The sequence below is a fragment of the Sturnus vulgaris genome, chromosome 5, assembly GCF_052056855.1.
Source record: "Sturnus vulgaris isolate bStuVul1 chromosome 5, bStuVul1.hap1, whole genome shotgun sequence".
Classification (NCBI taxonomy): domain Eukaryota; kingdom Metazoa; phylum Chordata; class Aves; order Passeriformes; family Sturnidae; genus Sturnus; species Sturnus vulgaris.
The window spans coordinates 66,631,218-66,651,110 of record NC_142247.1 but is presented as its reverse complement, the minus strand read 5'-3'; the positions used below and the strand labels follow the sequence as shown (position 1 = coordinate 66,651,110).

General features: G+C 42.8%; 1 protein-coding gene across 1 annotated transcript in view; it reads left to right on the top strand.

Moving 5' to 3' along the window:
• The first annotated feature begins 1,588 nt into the window (after positions 1-1,588).
• SEMA3D (semaphorin 3D) overlaps positions 1,589-19,893 on the top strand; it is a 139,028-nt gene continuing 120,723 nt past the window's right edge. Inside the window, exon 1 of the mRNA XM_088165887.1 lies at positions 1,589-1,810. The gene's annotated coding sequence lies outside the window, so the exon portion shown is untranslated. The remainder of the gene's footprint in view (positions 1,811-19,893) is intronic.

The window sequence follows — 19,893 nt, the reverse complement described above, 5'->3', positions numbered from 1 at the left end:
TTCCACAAATGAGAAAAGGAGACATTCATGCTGATTCCTTTTTCACAGGAGTCTGAAGCATCTCCAGAACATGAAACAAACAGAACTTTGAAGCACATTTTCTTTTTATCAGGATTCATGTTCTCAGCGTACCTCGAACCCCTATTCTGTAGTTCTAATAAACGCCTGAAAAAATCCAAAAATCCCACAACTCTTCCATCAACCTGCTCCTCATTTTCTATTTGTTGAGTTTCTTCAGCTGCAGAAGGGAGTTATCAGCAGTGTCTGTGATCTTCAGTGAGTGGGAACAAGGTAAAGTGAGATAATTACTCTGCAGAAATTCAAAACATAAACTGAGCTCAAATCTGCATCATACTCATCCCAATTATATTTGTATTAAGCAGTGCCATGTGGGGATTAAAGCAATGGAAATGATAATGATATGAATGTGGTAATTCAGTATAAAATCTCCTTTTTTTTTTTTTTTTTTGCAGGCCTTAAACAGCTGAAATCAACAGTGAACCTATCTCCAAATTCCTCCCTTTGTCTTTTAGGAATACAAAATACGTGTAGATTAAGTACAGTCTGTATTTGTGTGTGTAGAATTTGTAAAAACAATGCCAGTTTGGTACTGTAGTGACAAACTGTTTAAAAAAACGTAGGTGAAAAAGGTGTAAAGTTGACTTTTGGTGAACCTAAAAAACTCCTCTTATTTAGCTTCTGCCCTGTATACCCAGACCACCCATCTGACTTGTGTGTGAATGGTAGGCGAGGATGAAGCTCTGCTGAGGCGAGTTACACGGTGGAAACTCCAATATATTTCTCTGGACTTGTTTGGTTCTGCTGTTATTTCACGGGAGCAACAGTCGGGGTCTGTTCCACCAGCGAGCTGAAGGTTTTCAATCTGAGCCCTTCACTGAGGGAAGCGGAGCTCCTGACAGAGCCCCAGTGTGTCCCGCCGGGAAGGCTCTGACACGGCCGCGCCGTGTGTGCAGGGCCGCTGGGCCTGTGGGCAGCCAGGCTCTTCCTCGGGCGGCCACAGAGGAAATGTGCCGGAGAGAATGGTTTAGGGTAGGAGTGAGCTGGTCCAGCAGAGAAATTCTCCCTTAGGAAGTGGTCTGAAGCATGCAAAAAGCCAGAGAACCACCAATGTAGCACATTCCGGGTGCAAAACAAATAAATGCCAAGGCAGATGTGTGCCTGGCAGCTACAGCTGTGCACACGGGTAAACTCTTAAATGCACACCAGCCCTGAGCTCCGGGCCACCCATCAGGGAGTGTGGCGAGCTGGCTTTTTTTACTCAATCGGTCTACAAGCCCGTGCGCTGCAGTTCCGACCCAGGGGGAATGTGTCATGGAACACATGGACCTGCTGTAGCCGTGTGGATGCGGAGCAGCACGGCGCTCGCAGGGACAGGTCGGGACGCTCCTGTGCGAGCTCGCAGGTGTGTGATCCGGCCGTGCCGGACACGGCATAGGGGCTCAGGGTTCCCGTGCGGACACATCGGTACCGGCGTGCGCAGCCCGGCACTGACCGGGAGAGCGGCGGAGCAGGGGGTGTGTGCCTGCGCCGGCTGACAGACAGACACCCCGACACACAGGCGCACTGTCAGGCGGCAGCCCATTTGCTGGAGGGGTGTGCATGTGCGTGCGAGGGAGTGGAAAGGGGTGGCGGGATGGAGGGCGGGCGGCCGAGGGAAAGTCTGACACTCGCGCAGAAGGAGCGAGACCCTCCGCTGTCTCCGCTACCGCCGGGGAGGAGCCGCGCTCGCACAACGCCTCCGACACCCCGGCCCGGCCCGGCCCCGCTGCTCTCCGCCGCTCCCCCGCAGGTACCGGCCGGCTCCGCGGCCGCTGGGGCACTTTACGCCGCTGCGGAGAAGGGTGGAGGGCGGTGTGGGAAGGAAGGTGCGTGCGGTCCCCGCTGCCTGTCCCGGACCCTCCGCTCGCCCCTGCCCCGGGCGCCGCCGGGGCTGCCCCGGCAGGAGCGGAGCGGTGCCGGCACCTGGCGGCCCCCGGGCCACCTGCCTCGCTGTCGGCGGGAGGTGGGGCTGGCTTAGGAACGGGCCAGGCTCTGCCAGCGGTGGGCTTGGGGCCGAAGGAAGAGAAGGAGTTAGTTTTGGGGAGCGGGGCGTAGAGGCTGTGAGATGGGAGAGGAGCTTATGTGCTCAGCCCGGCACTCTTGCTCCGGGCTCTGGTAAGGCAGCAGGGCATGATCAACCCATTCTCCTCAGCAGAAGTGTTGCTTGCTGGAGCGGTGGCAGAATCGCTTGCCTTCTGCACAGCCCTCCAGCATCGCCGTGAGCGCGGCTGCCGAGCGCCCCGTCCCTGGGAGCGCAGCGCACCTGGCTGGGCGCGCTGCTCGCTGAGAGCAGATCATCCCTGCTCACAGGGACCACCGCCACTTCGGCAAGTGAAGGAGCTCCCAGGGTGGGAAAGATCCTTGTGCTTCAGCGAATATTGCAAAATGAAAGTTGTTGCTTGTAGGAGGGAAACATTCCTGAGCGCGTTAGGTAATCGGTGACTGTGCTGCAGGAGCACAAAGCAGCCACCTATGTTTCCTCAGAAAGAGCTTCACTTCGGTTTGAATTGGGGCAACTTCTCCAAGAATAATAGAGATAAATGGGACCAGAAACTGAGAAAGCAGCAGTTCACACTGTGTCTGTGTCTCTGACAGAGGCCAGGAAGATGTAGGGAAGAGCTTGAAGAATTGGGGCGCGTCACTTTCTCTCTTTTACTTGCAAATCTGGGGGACAAGTAAGGAGACTTGATTTCACTGGTTACCATTTGGAGGTGTTTAATGCTAATGGCACATCGCCTCTATACTGTTTTTCAAGTCCTCGTTAGTATAATTGATGTGATTTTTCATCTTTGCCTTTTAATTAGTTTGTTTAGGTTATTATGGGCTTGATCCAGAAAAGCACATCATCTCCTGCAAAGCGTAAGGGCCAGAATCTTCTGTGAAAGTTGGGTGTCTAAAGAGGAATTGGGGGTATTTTAATCCATAATTGTAAACCTACTGTCAAACAGAGATATCCAAATTCTGCAGGTGCCACACCTCCTTTTCTTAAAATTTCCAAGACAAGTCCTGCTCTGAGATGTCTTATAAATTGAAGCATTTTCGCCTTGATCGGGCTGAGCAGCTTGGCTTCACTTTCAGTTGAACTTTATTTTGGCTTAGACATCCAGACTAGCCTGAGATCCAGGAACTAAATTTGCTTCCCCTCTTCTTACGACTGGGTCGATCCAGCAGGGATTCTCAGGGTGTGGACAGCAGAACAGGCTCCCATTAGGTGCAGTGCTGAAGCACTGGGAGTTGTGCTCTAGACCAGCAGAAGTGTTGTGAATCCAAGTCTCCTACAGTGAGTGTGTGGGCTCTGCCCATTGAGTGCTTCAGCCAGAAATGGAAATAGCAGCTTCACCAGTCTCTGCTGCGTCTGAAAATACAAGAATGACTTGTATTACAAAGACTGGTAGGTGCTTTCAGGACAATAATCCCAAGAAAGGAGAAGTGCCTTTCAGTAGTACTGAGTAAGGTGACTAACATGAGAAAAATATAATTTAGAGTTGCATTCCTGCCCTCAGCTTTTTCTTGGGGAGTAGCTATGGTCAGATCCCCAGAAGACTGGTACCTCTTTTTGACGCCACTCCCAAGTACTGGCCTTTGCCTGCTTCTTTCCCAGCTGCAGGTTGTTCCATCAACTAACCTTCCAAAGCACTGTAATTGCTGTGATCCTACTCTGCTTCCCAATGGCTCTTTTTTGTTTTCTGAGAGGTGATGTTTTCACTGCAGATACCGCTGTGTTCATTACACAAATTGTGCTGCAGCCTGGACATTCTACTGGGATTTTGCAATTGAATTAAATGAAACAAGGCCCTGAGGGGGGAAAAGTTTTAATTAAGCTAGAGTGTTAAATGGAAATACATGTTGTTCATTGGGGAAGAGCCCTTTAAAGTGTTTGAGGATCCTGCATCTTTATTACTCAGAGATTAAGTACTGATAATTAAGCAGCTAACCATGTAATCAGCAAGGTAGTGAAAAGCAAAGGATGAAATGCTTACAACAGCACCTGTCCTTGTTTTGATCGTAGCAGAAGGTATATATATGCTAAGCCTCTCTTCCATGTCACAAAACAAGCGGAGGAGTGAATGTCCCACGCAGTCAGGATCTTTACAGTTCAGCTGGCAGAAAGCCATGATCATTGGAGTCACCCTGTGAGCCTGCTGCTAGCTCAGGGTGGCCAAAATAATGATGTCTTTCTAGATTCTTTTTTTAATCCCTGTTTTGCTTTTCCTCTCATTCTTTTTGCTGTTAAAAGTCCAGCAGCTGTAATCTCAGATGTCGCTTCACTGTGTGTGCCACATGTGTAGACATCACCTGTGGATCCAGAGGGGCTGATTCATCAGCTGAATTCCCAGCACATGCCAGGATTTCTTTGGCTGGAATTGGCCACTGAGCCACCTCTGTGCTCTCTGAGGTTTTCCCTGTGAGGGAATCCTTTGGGGCTGGTTAAGCAGGCTTTCCCACCGCGCTGTCTTGGCAGGGCAGCCTGCGGGATTGCCGGAGCTCTGTTTGGCCCTTTGTCTTTTTAACCCCTGGAAAGAGCCAAAGGTGTGTGCTAAATGTCATTACATCAGATGGACGCAGGAAACATGCCATGTGTTTGTTTTCCTTGCTTTCTGGATTTCCTCCAGCTGCAAACAAGCAACAGAGAAGCTCACAGTGAAGCCATGTGCATGGGACCTGAAGCGTAGTGGCTGTATTTATGTGTGAAGGAAATTTTGCTCCATGGGTGTGTTATTTTTAACTTTTTTATAGTGCTGCACCTCTGTCACACTTCTTAACACAGTTTTCCCCTGCCCCAACATTTCTGTCTGGGTTTTATATTTTTTATAAACTTAGCAATGTCAGTGAGTCATTATTTAAATAATCCCTGTATAAATCTCTAGCCCTTTTATCTTTTCCTTTCTATAATTGTGTATTCAGAAAGGCCTCTCTCTGGTATTGTTGTTTTTTTTCCATGTAATAGAGACATGCTGCGAGAACATGCATGTGTTATCTGACAGTGGGTGAGAGAAAAAAGCACAAAGCAAAAAAAGCACAGCCCTTATATTCTGCTCTCCCCAGCTTAGATGGATCCAACGTCACATGGAGGGGATCCAGGATGAGTCAGGAAGCAGCACTGTGGTCCAAAATTCCACTTTGCATTACAGCTGGAAGGGAGCATTTAGCATCATGTGGATTTATTTTCTTTTAACGGGAACTGCAAAATAATTTATGGAAGTCACATAACCTAATGGGCAGAAGAGATAACAGTAAGCCAAGAAGAACCTGGATTCCCATCTGGGTTGAATCATTGACTCAATTGACTATCAGTGTGATGGGTGTGGTAGTTTAAGCCTGGCCTTAACTAAGTCATTGCACTTCCCCACAACGTAACTGGAAAATGTGATTAATGTTCAGAGCTCTGTTGGTACCTGAGAGTTTCCCTAATAGTTTCCCTGTTCAGACTCAGCACAGGACACTAGAGACATTTATTTTCAAACTTAGTTTTCAGGACAAATCCTAAACGACTCGGAACATATGTGGCTAAAGACATCATGCTTTAGAGCTTATATGTGCATGGAGACCTGTAACTCGTGAGGACTTTCTGCCCTGCATGAATTTCACACTGGGTGTATTACTCAGCTTTCTGTAACACTTATCCTTTTTTGTACATCTTTGCATATTTTTCTTCCTGTGCTACTATAAACAGAAGAGTTGTGTGAGCTTTTTGTTTTAATGTGGTCAGTTTAAAAGCAAAATAAATAACCATAATTAAACTGTTTCCAATTTAGCTGGTCAGAGAACCAGGAGACTTGCAGGAAGCAGATGTCATGCAGCAGAAGAGAGGCTAAAACCTCTGTAACATCTAAACATACTCCAATGACGTGCTGGGTTGTTGTTGCTTACTGATTTTTTTTTTTCTCCAAGAGGGTGGGCAGAAAAGAGGTTACCAATTTTCCTGGAACATCCTCTTCCAAAATTCTTGAAGACACTACAGCACTAAGTCTGATCTCATCTTGTGTCAGCATAACTCACGCCTAAATGTACTGGGAACAGAAAGCCTAGGATTAACTAAAATTATACAAAGCTAAGGCTGTCATAAAATGAAAGACTTGGGCCTGTTCTCAGTCTATCTGTACTTAGTGACTTCAAGAGACTTAAGCATATGTTTAAAGATAGGCTACTGTGTAAAATGGTCTCTAGAAAGAGTTACTTTTATAAAGTCTAAGCCTAGAGTGAGATTGAGCCTTTTAAAAGTTAAAGTGCAGTCTTGAGGGCTGGTGTGGTCAAATAGTCCAGCTTAATCTTGGCTAGAATTGTAAGATTTTGAACAGCTAGATCTAATGGTATGTGCCTACCTAGCTTATTGTATTCCCCTGGAATTTATCAATGACACACTCCATATAATTGTGGTTACTTTTTGTCTGTCTAAAATCCTTTTTTGGTTTTGCAATGGGGAGACTGTAAAGAGGGAGTATGTAAAAAATCCTTTCCTAACCAAAAGCAAAAAGTTGATTTTTTTCCCCTTCCACAATGAAGAATTAAAACAATGTCTGTTGCTCTCATGCTTAATGTCAGAATCTCTGCTAAAAAACAGTAAGAAGAAATATGATGGATTTTTCATATGGAACTTATTCCCTGTAATTTTATAATACATATGTGTGAGGTTTTGTAAAGGCTTATACTAAAAGGCTTTAGTAATATAGGAAAAATGCTCATAATATCCTTGGGTATCCAGAGCGCTCCACTTTGAGAGAAGAAAATAAAATAAAGGGCAATGGCAAGTAGCAACAGGCTGTTGCAAGTGCAGTTCCTTTTCTCTAAGATTTACAGTAATAACCAGCTCCAGCTGTAAAGTTCTCTGCACTATCATAATCTGTAGCTTTGCAGAATGTAGCATTCTCATATCCATTCTCTTATCTTGTGAAAGAAAGGTTCCACCCGCATATAAATTACCTCTAAATCCTTTACTTAATTTCATGTGTTATTTCCTGTTTTTAAGCAGGTGCTTGAAAACCTTTATTAAGAACATAAATAAATCTTCAAAGCTGCTACTATGCTATGTCCTACTAAAAGAGTGATTGTATTTTATATCTCTCTGAAGATCCATTTTAGTTCAGTAGAAATCAGAGAAGACAGAACAAATTTGTCACTTGTGTTTATATAGTCATTAGTTACAAGCAGTGGGCCTTTCCTTATTCAGAGGAGCTTTTATTAATTTATTAGCTATGTTTCAGTAGCAGGCACTGTCAGACATCATAAGTCATAAAATAGTTTGGGTTGGAAGGGACCTTGAAGATCATCAAGTTGAAAGCCCCTTGCCATGAGACTCATTCGAAATCCTCAGCAAGGAGCACTCACAGCAGACAGATATGAGCAGTCTTTACTTCTGCCAATATTTAAAATAAAAACTAAATTGTGAAAGAAACCTTTAGCACATACTTCAGTGGCTCAGTGCTGAGGTGATCTGGAAGGGGAGTTTCCCAAGTGTGGGTCAGAGCAGTGGTGGTGTTGGTGTTTACTTTCCCAGCCACCTCAGTTTCACATTTTTGCTCCATTGTCAGTCCCAGCAGGAAGAGACTGGCTTTGCAGCATCTTCCAGGGATTAGACTTCTTTTACTGGATCTGCCCCAATTGACGTTTTGGTGTCAGTGTTGATATTTCCTGCCTGGTACTGAGCTGCACCACTGAGTTAATCATAATGAGACCATTCCTACCTGTTCCAAAGGAGCATGCTAACCCTGGAGCTGCTGGATGAACGGTGTTGGGAGAGGTGGATCCTCTCCTTCCAGTGGGAGAACTGGGCACTCTGGCACACCCAGCTTTGCAGGTGAGGTACAGAGCAGTGCCTGTTCTGAGCACCACAGGCACTGAGCAGGCACAGCTCTGTGCTGTGTGCCCCTGTGGCATGTACAGCCTGGAAACACCAAAAGACAGCTTTATCTGGTCTTTAAAGCTGAACTTGGCTGACTGAAGAGTCAGTTAATATCATAAATCTCTGTTATTAATCTGATTTTTCCCTAAAACTATTTTAATAGGCAGGGATGCTTTACATAACTACAGTCTGAATCATTGTGGTCAGTTGATCTGATGTCTTACACAATCTGTAATCTTGTCCGAAGTGAGGTTTTCTCAGACCTCATGAAACCCAAGGTGTTTATTTTAAGTCTCAGTTTATTATTTTGCAAATTGAACTCAATGCTTTAAAGGCTTTAAGGAGAAGCTGACTTGATGTGATTTTTGGAATGTCACCCCCACCTAACTGAGGAAACAGTAAGAGAATGGGTGCATCTAAAGAAGTTACTAGCATTGTTCAGGCCCAAGGGTCTTTCAGGTGCTCTTTCTAGAAAAAAAAAGGTGAATTTTGCTGTGCTCCTCTGTGCTGTCTTTTTAAGATGAATGTCTTGGGTAATACTGTTTGCAGTGTACAGGTTTGTTTTGGAGTTATGATTTGGTGTTTAGAGTCCTCTAGTGACATCTACAAAAAGCAGATATATTTCATCTCATAAAGCTGCCTCAGCTTGAAAAAAAAAGATATATATTTATGGCAAAGAAATACTTTCCCCACTATAACATCCCAACAACCTGTGAAACTTTCAGTGAAGTTAAAGGAGTTTTCACATGAAAAAATTTTCTGTCCTTAGATAAAATAATTATGAACTGCTTAGGTTAAAGATTGATTAAACTCACATAATAAAATTTATGTGAAAGGGGAAATGGGCTGATTTTCTTAAGGCATCTGTCTACAAATTCACGTTTGTGATTTGGTTTTTAGTTCAGTTTTTTTTTTTTTTTAAATTATTATTTCCCTAAAGAGTTTTACACGTCTACGTACAGATAAATTGCTTTGCTGTCCTCTGGAGACTGAAGCTCCTGTGTCCTTTGCTTCCTGTGACTTTGCTACAGCTCATTACTTTCCTAAATGGCAACACGAGCACCATAATGAAACTCGTAACACAGACAGTTATCTCCTCAATGGTACTTAAAATCAAATCCTTCCTGCTTGGTGAAAGATGAGTTACTGTGCTTTGGCTCCCTCAGTGATGGAATGATGGAAGGATTGGGTTTTTTTCTCTATTTGTTGCTGTTGTACACTGATGTGTAAGGATGAAGAATGAATACTGAGGCACAATACACTACTGAAAGCTCCAGTGCCAGTTTCTCTAGCTTTTCACAGCCTGACAGAAAAGCAGGTGTATGCAGCAAACGGTGCAGGCAGTTAATCTCAAACCTCTGCTTTCAAAGCAAGAGAAAAAAGAAAAAAGCAGAATGCAATTGTTGTCTTTCATTTAAAAGCCAAGGTGAGATTCTGTGTGGTTTTTTTTTTTCCTCCCCCATTGTGCTGGGTCTGTGCTACTGCCAGCATGTCCTGTGGCACAAGGGCTTGGTCTTTCCTGACAGGAATTGACCATCCTTACCTTTTAGCAGCAGCAGTTCTCCAGGTGGTTTCGAGTCACAGGACAATCTGCTCCTGCTTCCAAACTCCCTTCTGAAATTCCATCTCCTTCCTACAGTTAAACTCTTTCTTGTGCTTTTCTAAAGCTTCAGGCATAGTTTTCCTGTATCCTGTCAATTGCCAGAAATGGTCATGACATGACATGATGAAAATCTCTCACTCCCCAGGGGTACTCTACTCCAGTAATCTGACATGTGGGGTGTTAAACTGTTAAAGGGAGAGAATTCTGACAGATTTCAGGTCTTCTGCCAGGTTTTCACGACAATGGTAGAAATTCCTTTGTGATAACATTGATATCACAGGCACAGCTGTTCTGCAGTTGGTCAGTGATGAAATATGGATAGTAATTTTCTTAGTGAAGACAGGCTTTATTTCTATTTTTATCCTAGGTTACCACCATTATTTATGGGTAATAAAATCTGTTCTAGTAAATGGTGTTAAAAAAAAGTACTTTCCATCCTTTCTGTGCTTTCCTTCCTTCCTTTCCCTACAAACAAGGTAAATGCCACTGAAGTGCTGTGAGAAAAGCATTTTGGAATGTGTGTGAATTTGTTGTGTTTTATTTTCCATCCAGGAATTCAACATGACACAATGGAAAGTGGGATTTGACATCTCCAAGATAAAGTATTAGACAATCTATAAAGTGCTGCACTCATCTTTATAAGATAAATAGTGTGTAAGGCCAGAATAACTGGGACACAGTGTGGCTTTGATAACAAGCAGCATTGTTATCTTCAGTGCTAGCATCAGCAGAGATTACAGTGGTCTGTTGTGGTGGCCCTGGGGGAATCTCACAAGGACTTGCAGTAGGCAATGTACAATTTGTTTTCATTCTTTTCTCAGCAAAATACTGGTTTGATGCTTGGAAAGCATGACCCTGTTTAAATTGTGCTGACTCTCTTTATTCTGGTTTGAGCTAGATGGGAGAAGAGGTGTGAGCACAAGCAGTTAGAAAAGTTGAAAAGGTGCTGATGGAGGATGGAGAAATAAGTGATGGACAATGAGGGAACAGTTTGTTCTGAAGAGCCACCAAGACTCTGAGCCTTGTGCTCAGGATTCAGGATCCTCATTCAGTGTCTCCAGTACTCTCTCTCTCCTAGAAGATCAATAGTGTTTTTCCAACTTGTTTTACTAGATCTCACTGATGGGATCTGCTCTGAGCTGCCCTTATATTCTGTTATGGAAATCTTGCCAGGCTTAGCCTGTGTGTGCTGTCACTCAGAAGGAAAACCCAGATATGCTGAGGAGGCTGCAGCAGTTGCTCAGAGCTCTTTTTGGACATCTCAAGTTGAAGGTGTGACCTCAGTCCCATGGGTGTCTTTTCTCATGTAGCAGTCATTTCCACCTTCTGCTTTTCTGTTAAGCTGAGAGAAAGTCCCAAAATAGGCATTTGAGTTTTTGGCAGTGTTTGCTGCCTAAGCACTTACTCTTCGTTCCCCTACAGAGATACAGTGCTGCCTGGGATTCTCTGGTGTGTGTAAAACTCTGAAGTAATTTGTTCCTCTGGTGGTTTGCAAGACAGGTTGGAAACCCTGACAAGAACAAACATTTCCTTGTTCTGAAGCTGGGTGGTTGGGCAGAACTTTCTCATACTGGTGTAGGAGATTTAACTTTTTCTGTTTCAGAAGGGAGACAAGGCAGTTCCATGCAAAGGATGTTGCAGAATCTTGTTTTCTTCATATCCCCAGAAACTGAACCTTATTTGCACAATAAGAGCTAGTCCACAAACAAGCTACTGGATTCAATATAATAGTAACTGTGTAAGATTTTGGGAGTCTAGTTAATACAGGAGATGATCAAATATCCCTTTAATAATTAGAAGTCTGAAAAACCTTTTATAATTATTTCAATATCTTTCTTGAAAGATGCGTGGTACTTTACCTGTGTGTTTCCCCCAAGCTGTCTATACTCTGTGCTCATGGTTTCTGAAAACAGAACATGGTTAGACTTTGATAATTCAAGGTTGATACACGATTGTTTTGATTAGTTAGGGATCAAGGCAGCTGGCTTAGAAGAGGAAAACTGCACTTGTTTAGTACCAGTGTTTTTATCCTGTCATTTGCTTGAATAGTATGGGGGTGACACCTCTCTCCCTACAGAAACTTGCTTTTCTGCTTCACTTTAATGAGATAATAAAAGAAAAAATATCTTTCCAGATGAAAGGAAAAGAAACTGTTTTATAAATTGACTCATACTGCAACCCAGGTTCAAGTTCCAGGCAAGTCAGAGGACATGGTCAGCATTCAGCAGTTCTCCCCAGGATTATTCTAAGAAGAACGTATCACCCAGTGCTGAAGCCTGCTCTGGACTGATAAAGTTTGTCTACATGTGGGAGTCAGCCACTGTTCCACTGGAATAACAGTGTGCAGAGTGGTATCTTCCTCACACTGGCTCTGCATGCCCTGTCACAGGGTGTCTGCCCTAAGGCTGTTGTTCAAATGAAGTAAGTTGCTTCCAAATTAAGTAACTTGTTTCCTCCTAATACACGCTTTTGTGGGATGTGATTGCTGAGCAGCCAGTGTGCTGCAAAGTCAAATCTTACTGTGTCTGGACTCTCGTGTTGACATGCCCCAAGTATTTAAATTTTAAGGTCTTGGTCAATTACTTCTCTAAGTCCAAGAGACGTGGTGTCAATGCACTGTGCTGTGATGCAGAGTGTTCAGAAGCCACATACCAGAGCAGAACTCTGAAGTTAATCTACTATTTTAACTGGTTTTAGTGCAAGATCTAACTCTCTGCTGGTGCTCCTGTGTTTAGTTGTATCACAGTAACACCTAAAAAATTCTGGAATTTTGGCCTCATTGTGCTCTTAACTGCTAAGTTAAGATCTAAGGATAGCTTAGAGAAGACCAAAAAAAGTGAGAAGGGAGGCTTGGAGTCATGTTTGATTTATGAGGAAGAATGAAAGGCTTTGAATGTGCGTGGCTTGTTAGAGTTTGACAAAGAAGACATGACTGTAAATACTTCAAAAGTTTTATTCAAAAAACAGCAGAGGATTTGCTTAATGTTAAGGACATTCCAAAGGTTAGGGCAGCAGCTCAGGAGACCTAGGGTTAATTCCATGACATATGTCCTGAAGGCAAGTCAGTTCTGCTTAGATCCTAGCAAATTCCTAAGGGCACCCACTGCTTTGTCTACATCACTGAGTATTTGTCATCTGACTGAAAAACACCTAATTTAGACAATTAACTTGCTAAATACCTTTGCAGGTCTAGAACGTGGCCTCTACCTGCCTCAACTCTGTCTGTCTGTAAATGAGTAAAAATAACCATTTATCATAGAAAGAGTGTGAGGATTACAGGTTTGGAAAGTATGGATGCTCAGATATTGTAACAATGCGAGTACAGTGAGTGGAAAAGCTCATTAAGATGGCATTTATTTCACTTGTCTGAAGTGTGAGATGGTCTCCTAATCTTCCTCTGTTTTCTGTACAGGACGAGGTGCTCCCAGGGGCAGCACAGTGTCTGAGCCAGGGGATGAATTAACTCGGCAGTACCTGTCTCCACCCTCTCTGCAGGGAGCCAAGACAATGTCAGAATTTTAGATGGTTGAAATTAGGCAAGATTAATGTTATCTTAAGATTATAAGGATCAAATAAAATCAACTCAGCTTGATTTTAAGGGGGAAAAATCTCTCTATTGAATGTGTTTGCTAAAATGTTCTTTTAAAACAATTACAGAAACTGCCTCAAAGAATTTGTGTTTTCTTCTTTTTATTTCTTGTAAAACATTCATGAAGTCTTTTATTAATATCTAACTAGACGATAGCACTCGCATTTTTCCTGTTGCCTTGAAGCAGTCATTACACAGACTATCAGCATCCCAAGAAGTGCTATTGTGCTGTATATTACTAAAAATGTTGTATCATGTACAGCCTACATGTCCCACGTTACCTAACACTGCACTTGAAAATCCAGAGCTTAATAGCTGAATGGGAGCTGAACTCTTTTGTCAACCTATTTCTGATGGCTCTTGCTTTCATACAACAGCCTAAGTAGTTGGAAATACTGTGGTAACTCTAGGTGGTTGCTATCTCCTTGAGAAGGACTGATCCTCAGAGGAAATGCAGTTATGGACATTGTGAATTTAAAGAAAAAAAAAAAGTGGGAAAATTAAAGTTACTCAGAGGAGAGTTAGAAAAATTTTGAGAGCTTCTATGGGTGCTGCTGGAGGTCCATGTGTAAAGCAGCTGTAGGATGATCTGAGGGAAAGTTAGGCAATACGGATTCATGAGGAGTATCAGGATGAACTATCTGAGGTCTCTGCTGACCCATGCAGAGCCTGTGGATTTCCAGTATGATACTGGACTAGACTTATGTTTGGGAATGTCTAAAGTATATTCAATTCAGAAGTGTTTGCAGGAATTTATGTTTATTGTTTTTACTTGACCTTGCAGACCCAACACTATTGCTTTGGAAATCAGAGCTGAACAGTCCTAAGAACGTAGAGGGACATTTAGGGTTTGCACAGAGGACCTAAACAAAGTGGGGATTTTATGTGTGTGTAAAGCAGTCGTGACTCTGATGAGGATGTGAAATAAGTACTCCCTAAGTTAAGAAATGCATTTGGGTCACAAAGCTATGAGCTTAAAAGCCCATCTTCAACCAAAGTGAGACTTAGTGAGCTAGGTGGGAGGTGCACCCATTGCTGGTTCCCTGGACAGCCTGGGCTTGAATTAAGACTTGTGTTCCTGGACACCGTAAGGACTCTTGGCTGTTCCTGCTGCTGGCAATGTGTAGGGGGATAAGGACAGAGATTATATGAATTGCACTGGGATCAGCTGCCTTCTGGGCTCCCTTGACACCCCAAAGTCATCATCCTCCCATGGGTCACTCCAAACCTGGTGGATGATTTCACATCACCCACTTTGTGCCCTAATTCAGTGGGCAGTGGAAGATGTTTACAAGTGCCCAGAGTTTCAGACATGGAGGAGACAACTCTCTGTATGAGTGTTTGTCCTTAGGTCACTGCAGGTAGTAAAACACAACACTGAGGACAGAGAGAAAACAGACAACAGTGACAGGAAGTGTACATTGCCTGTATATTGCCAAGTAGCTGTTGTGCTCTGCCTGCCACTCTAATTAACAACTGCCTCACTTTTTCCTCCCTCTGACTGTCTTCTCCATCTGGTCTCATTCAGTGTGTATTTAGACTACAGGCTGCAAGGAGGAGAGGCCCTTGCATCCTTCTCGATAGCATGTGCAGTATTATGGGGTCCTGCCCTGGCTGGGGCCTCCAGGCACTGTCCCAGAGTAAATAATATATAAAAATAGATCAGCAGTGTAACATCGATCAAGAAAGCCATACAGAGACCTAACAGTGTTTTAGTATTGAATTGCTCTACTGTCTACCATAGGGTTCCCGCACTAACTTGCTGTAATTTTCTGAATTAAATGACAGATCATACAAAGCCTTGTATATATGGGCAGTATGCAGGGAGCTTGGAGGAAGGCTGTAATTGCTAAAATCAGGAAGTGGGCCAAAGATGATCTACAAGTATGTGGAAGAATGCATCTTTTGTTATGTTCAGGATTATATCATTTTTATTTTGGAGGCTTTCAAGATTTAATAGCAGAAAAGGAACCAGAAAATTTGGAAGTGAACCAATCAGACGGAATTTCAGCTGCAGCAATAACTGCAATAGCCTGGGCATTTGCAGAAGTTTCTTCTCTTGTGACACAGCACCAACTGCTCATGTTGCACCAGGTAGGATTACATTAAGCAAAATAGCTAGGTGATGCAGACAGCTTCTGAGGTGTGCAAGTGCAATACTCAACAAAAGTGGGTGTTATTATCACCTGCATTGCTAAAGTTCATCTGCACTCAGAGCCTCCCTAGACTATTTGCTGAGTACAAAGAGCTTGAGTTGAAACTGATGAAAGAAATTAGCAAGTATGTTAGAGACCAAAGGTATACCTCAGAAATGAGGTAGGACTATTTTCATTCATCTTGGAGTCAGGAAGGTGCAGTGATTTGCTCTTGCACAGTTAGAGGTAATTAACAGTTCTTGCCATCAGTTTGATGGGATTGCAGAAGGAGTTTGGAAGGTGCAAGTGGACAAGTCTGTGGCCACTGAGGATACGTTTCTTGTGGGAGCAAAGCATTGGACTTGTAGCACCAATTCTCAGATGCTTTTCAAGAGAAATTGAGAGCATTTTCAAAATGTTGATCCACTAAAATTTGAAAGATCATTTTGTGTAAGTCCTTTTCTATTTAAAAGGAGGTGCAAGTGCCAAGAACTGTGCGAGTGAGACTCCTTTCTGTATCAGACAAACTCGTGGCTCCTGGTTTCAGTTTCTTCATATTAAACAAAGTCCTTCTATTCTGCAGAACTCTTTATAAATACATGTAGGAAGGCTGAGTTTTTGGTTTCCATAGATCCATATAAACCCATGAAAAAGTTTCTACCATTACTTTCAAGGAAGAGTTATGCAAATAGCAAGCAGCAAGAGAAGAGGTAAGCACTTCTGCAGTCTCCATTCATATCATTCACACTCACTTATTGGGAAAAGAATTCCCAGCTTATGAGTGGGCTCAAAATTAGAAGACAAACATCCCCAAGACTTCTGGAATAGAAAAAAGAAAAGAAGCTGCAGAAGTGCAACTCTCAAAAATTGTTAAAAATACCCCAACAGCTGGTTGGCAGAAGGGCTGTTCTTTGACATAAAATACTTCCTGAAATTCTTTCTTCCAAGATCCATGCTGATTATTTTTTTGTTTTAGCTTTTCTTTCACATGAATTCATTAAAAAAAAAAATGAAGCAGCTCATCTGAATATGACATGAGATGCTGGCAATAATTTTGCTAGTTTCTTGACCAATTATTAATCCCTTCTGAGCATGTGGTGGAAGAGAGCAAGAGACTCATGACATACCTTTCTTTGTCTGTAACTCTGCCATCTTATAAGGTTATTCCCCATTTCCACTCTCATTTCATCATGAGCCTTCTGTCCTCAGTCCTGCAGATCCATCTCCAGCAAGCACAGCAGCGCTGAATGTCAGGGCTTTATGGTAAATAAGCCAGTTCTGACTGCAGCTGAGATGGGCTCCATGACTGAGTGCTGTGGCAAAGGGAAGAGATGGTGACATGTGGCATGAGGGATGTGACAAGCACTGGAGATGAGTAGTGTCCCCTTGCCACAGTCTTGTCTGCATGGTTATCCCCTCTCTTTTTAGGTTGGTATCACATGGGAGGTGAACTAAGCACATCTGTGAAGAATGAACACTGGTGAACTTCTGCTCTAAAACCAGCAGCACCTTGTAGAAGGACACTTGTGTGCACTTGTGTAGTGGATATCGCCTCTCTGCTGTTTCTTTCCAGTTTTGTCAAAGCTTTTCTGAAAATAGCTTCAGTGATTGTAAAAAACACCTGAAATTTTAGCCTAGTACTGGTTTTTCTTTTAAAAGAAAACAGTTAAATTTTCAAAGAGTTCACCTGTAATTTATCTGTCCACATGCTAATAAAACCTCGAACTCCCTTCCTTTTTTGATTTCTACCTGATGGCTGTGTTAGCCTGATTTGGATGTGTATTCACACTGCAGGAATATTTTTCAAGGTTTTGCCACGTCTTGTATTTTCCACAGGAATTACACAATGAAAGGCAGTATTTTTTTAAGTGCCAAAACTTGATGGGATGTTTTTCTGGCTCTGTCACTGGCTGATGGCTTTAGTGGCACATTTCCCTTGTGTGTGCAGGGACTGTGAAGCTGATCACAGGGGAGACAGATGAGTCACATCTGTATTTGCAAGTGAAACAAGGCCAGGAGACTGTGTTGGCCTGCACTGGCCTGTGGTGTTTGTTAGTGTGTTCACTGGACTGGTTTTTCCTCTTGTCCACGAGCACATTTCCAAACTGCCTGATTGTAAGTGGGGGGGATGTGAGCCCTCCCTGGATACAATATGGATGAGACCACTTGGTTTTGAAGGGAATGAGTGCTTAGCTTTATAGACAGAAGCTGTGCCAGGCTGCTTTGTCTCAGAGTCTGCAAATAGTGTCTGGCACATTTTATTTATTGCTCCAAACTTAGACTTGGGGTCTGGAAGCTCAAGTCTGAGCAGCTCTAGGGGTGACTGTACTATGTTCCTGTAATTACACAGACTTTTCCTCCACTCATCTTCTGTTTGTTTTATCTTCCTACATGTAAGCTCATCAGGGAAGGTATTGATACTTGCTCTTTATTTGTAGAGTATTTAGTACCATGTGGTCCTGACCTGCATAGATTTCAGTTCAAATAAAGGCAGTTGAATCTGCTCTTGCCTGTTTGCTTTCAGCTTGGAAAGTTTTCCCTGGCTATAATGTACTGTTAAGGAAGGAACAAAGGATAGCCTCTTAAGAACTGTAAAACCTGCCTTACTTTAGTCCTGGCTATTTAATTTTGTAGGCTTATGTCAGACCCTTAAGGTTAAAAATGTTTCTTTTCTTGTCTTGGCTTGAACAGCAAATGGAATGTTTTAAAAGAAAAAAAAAAAAAAGAGTCCATAGGAGGCAGGCCAGAGTGATGCAGCCCTGCCTGTTTTTCTTGATCTGAAACACTGTATTAGCTGGAGCACAAAATGGTCTGGCTACCTCAGTTTCCATCCCATTTTTGGATGGAAAGTTGCTCACCAAACAAGAGCAGAAGCAATCATTCACTTCTGAAAGGCAAGATTTTTGCTCATTTTCTTTGCAGCATATAACATTTTCTTGGTTAGACTTTTCTTCAAGTCTTCGTTCTCCATGAATGCCTCCAAAGCAGCAGAGTAAATAATTCTGGCTTACAATGAACAAGTCTCTGAGATGATAACGAGAAGTGGTGGTGAATAAACTTTCCCTGTCTTACATGGGGCAGACTTGAACTCTGCTGAAGGGGCCACATGCAGCAAGGTCAGGAGTGTGATGAAGTATAAGTTTGGAAGGGGAATCTGCTGGAAAGATAGAATAACCTACTGAGTGATAAGTGCTGACAGACTGGCACCCTGGTGTTTGAAGTGCTTTTCCTTGCGGGAAAAGTATGTCTCTGATCCTGTTGTGTTATGGGCAGGCTCAGTCTGTTTTGAAAGCCTAGACTTTCTTCACATGGAGACTCAGAAAGATTCAGGCCAAATGTGTTCAACAGAATCCTGAATTTTGGGCCATGGTTAAAGCCAAATTTTATAAATTCGATATGGCTTTCCCAAAAGGTATTTATAACAATAATCATAAGCATATGTCAGTATATTTACATTATTACTATATGTTTACAATAATGTTTTTCTAATACTTCACCATTAAGTAACTGTGTTTAGTGTACTAGTTCACAGAGAATAAAAGTATTAAGTTATGATTTCAAAGGAATGATAAAACAATAACACTGGGAAAGTTCAGTCATCTTAACAAATTGGGAGCATTATTCAATCTGTCCAGGCAGGCTCTTGCACGGTTCCTGTTCTTCTCTGTTTCTTTCCTGTGGGTTTAGCTTGAGAATGCTCCCAGTATGGCCACACAAGGAGACAAACTGAAATATGTGAGTGAGACCCAGGGTGGGAGGCAGAAGATTAAGTGAAATGTCCTGGGACCTTCTAGGAGAAAGCTGCTCTGCTCTTTACCCAAACCTCACTGACAGAAGTAGTATCACAAGCTAGTCGGATGGTTTGACTAATACGAGCTTTAAAAAAACCCAGTAGTGATGTGTTTTCAGTTCCTTGAATTTATTTCAGTCACATTTGCAAATGTATGTATATAAAAAGAACAGAATTACAAATTTTGTAAATGAAAAAGCTTGGGAGAAAGAAAAAGTGAGATTTTTCGTTTTTTACCTTCAGTTGCTCATGTAGGACTGGGGCATGTTCCCCATCCTATTTCCTGTATATCCAGGACAGCAATATTCTGCCACTTTTTCAGAAGACTTCTGGCACCCGACATGGCAATTCTGTTGTCTAGTCCGATTCTTTGACAACTGCTGCTAAAAACACTTGGATGCTTTGGAAGATAAGAGTAGGCACGGGGGGAACCCTCACTAGTATGCAGGACTAAGCAAGCCTCTTTTAACTACTTGAACACAGTGGGTGTATATATATAAATTAATAAAACTGTTGTTATTTTCAATAGTAATAATAAATCACTAGACATGTAGATCTATCAGGTTTCAGTGATTTGCAGCCATGCTCCGCTCCAATGGAGGCAATGAGATAGAGCTTACAGGTGCATTCATTATCAGCATCCCAAAAGATTACTGTCTGCACTTCCATCCCTTCACTCTCTCTAATGGATATGCACTAGGCTGCACGTTTTCATCATGCAGTCATGCAAATCAGAAAGCATGTGTTCCTCAGGACTCCTGAGTCATTACTGCAGAGGCTGGACACTGATTGAGAAAGACACCAAGGGAGAAGAAACAGTGACTTACTATTTTTAAATGAGCAGAGTTAACACTGCCTTTATTTTTTTTCTGCTTC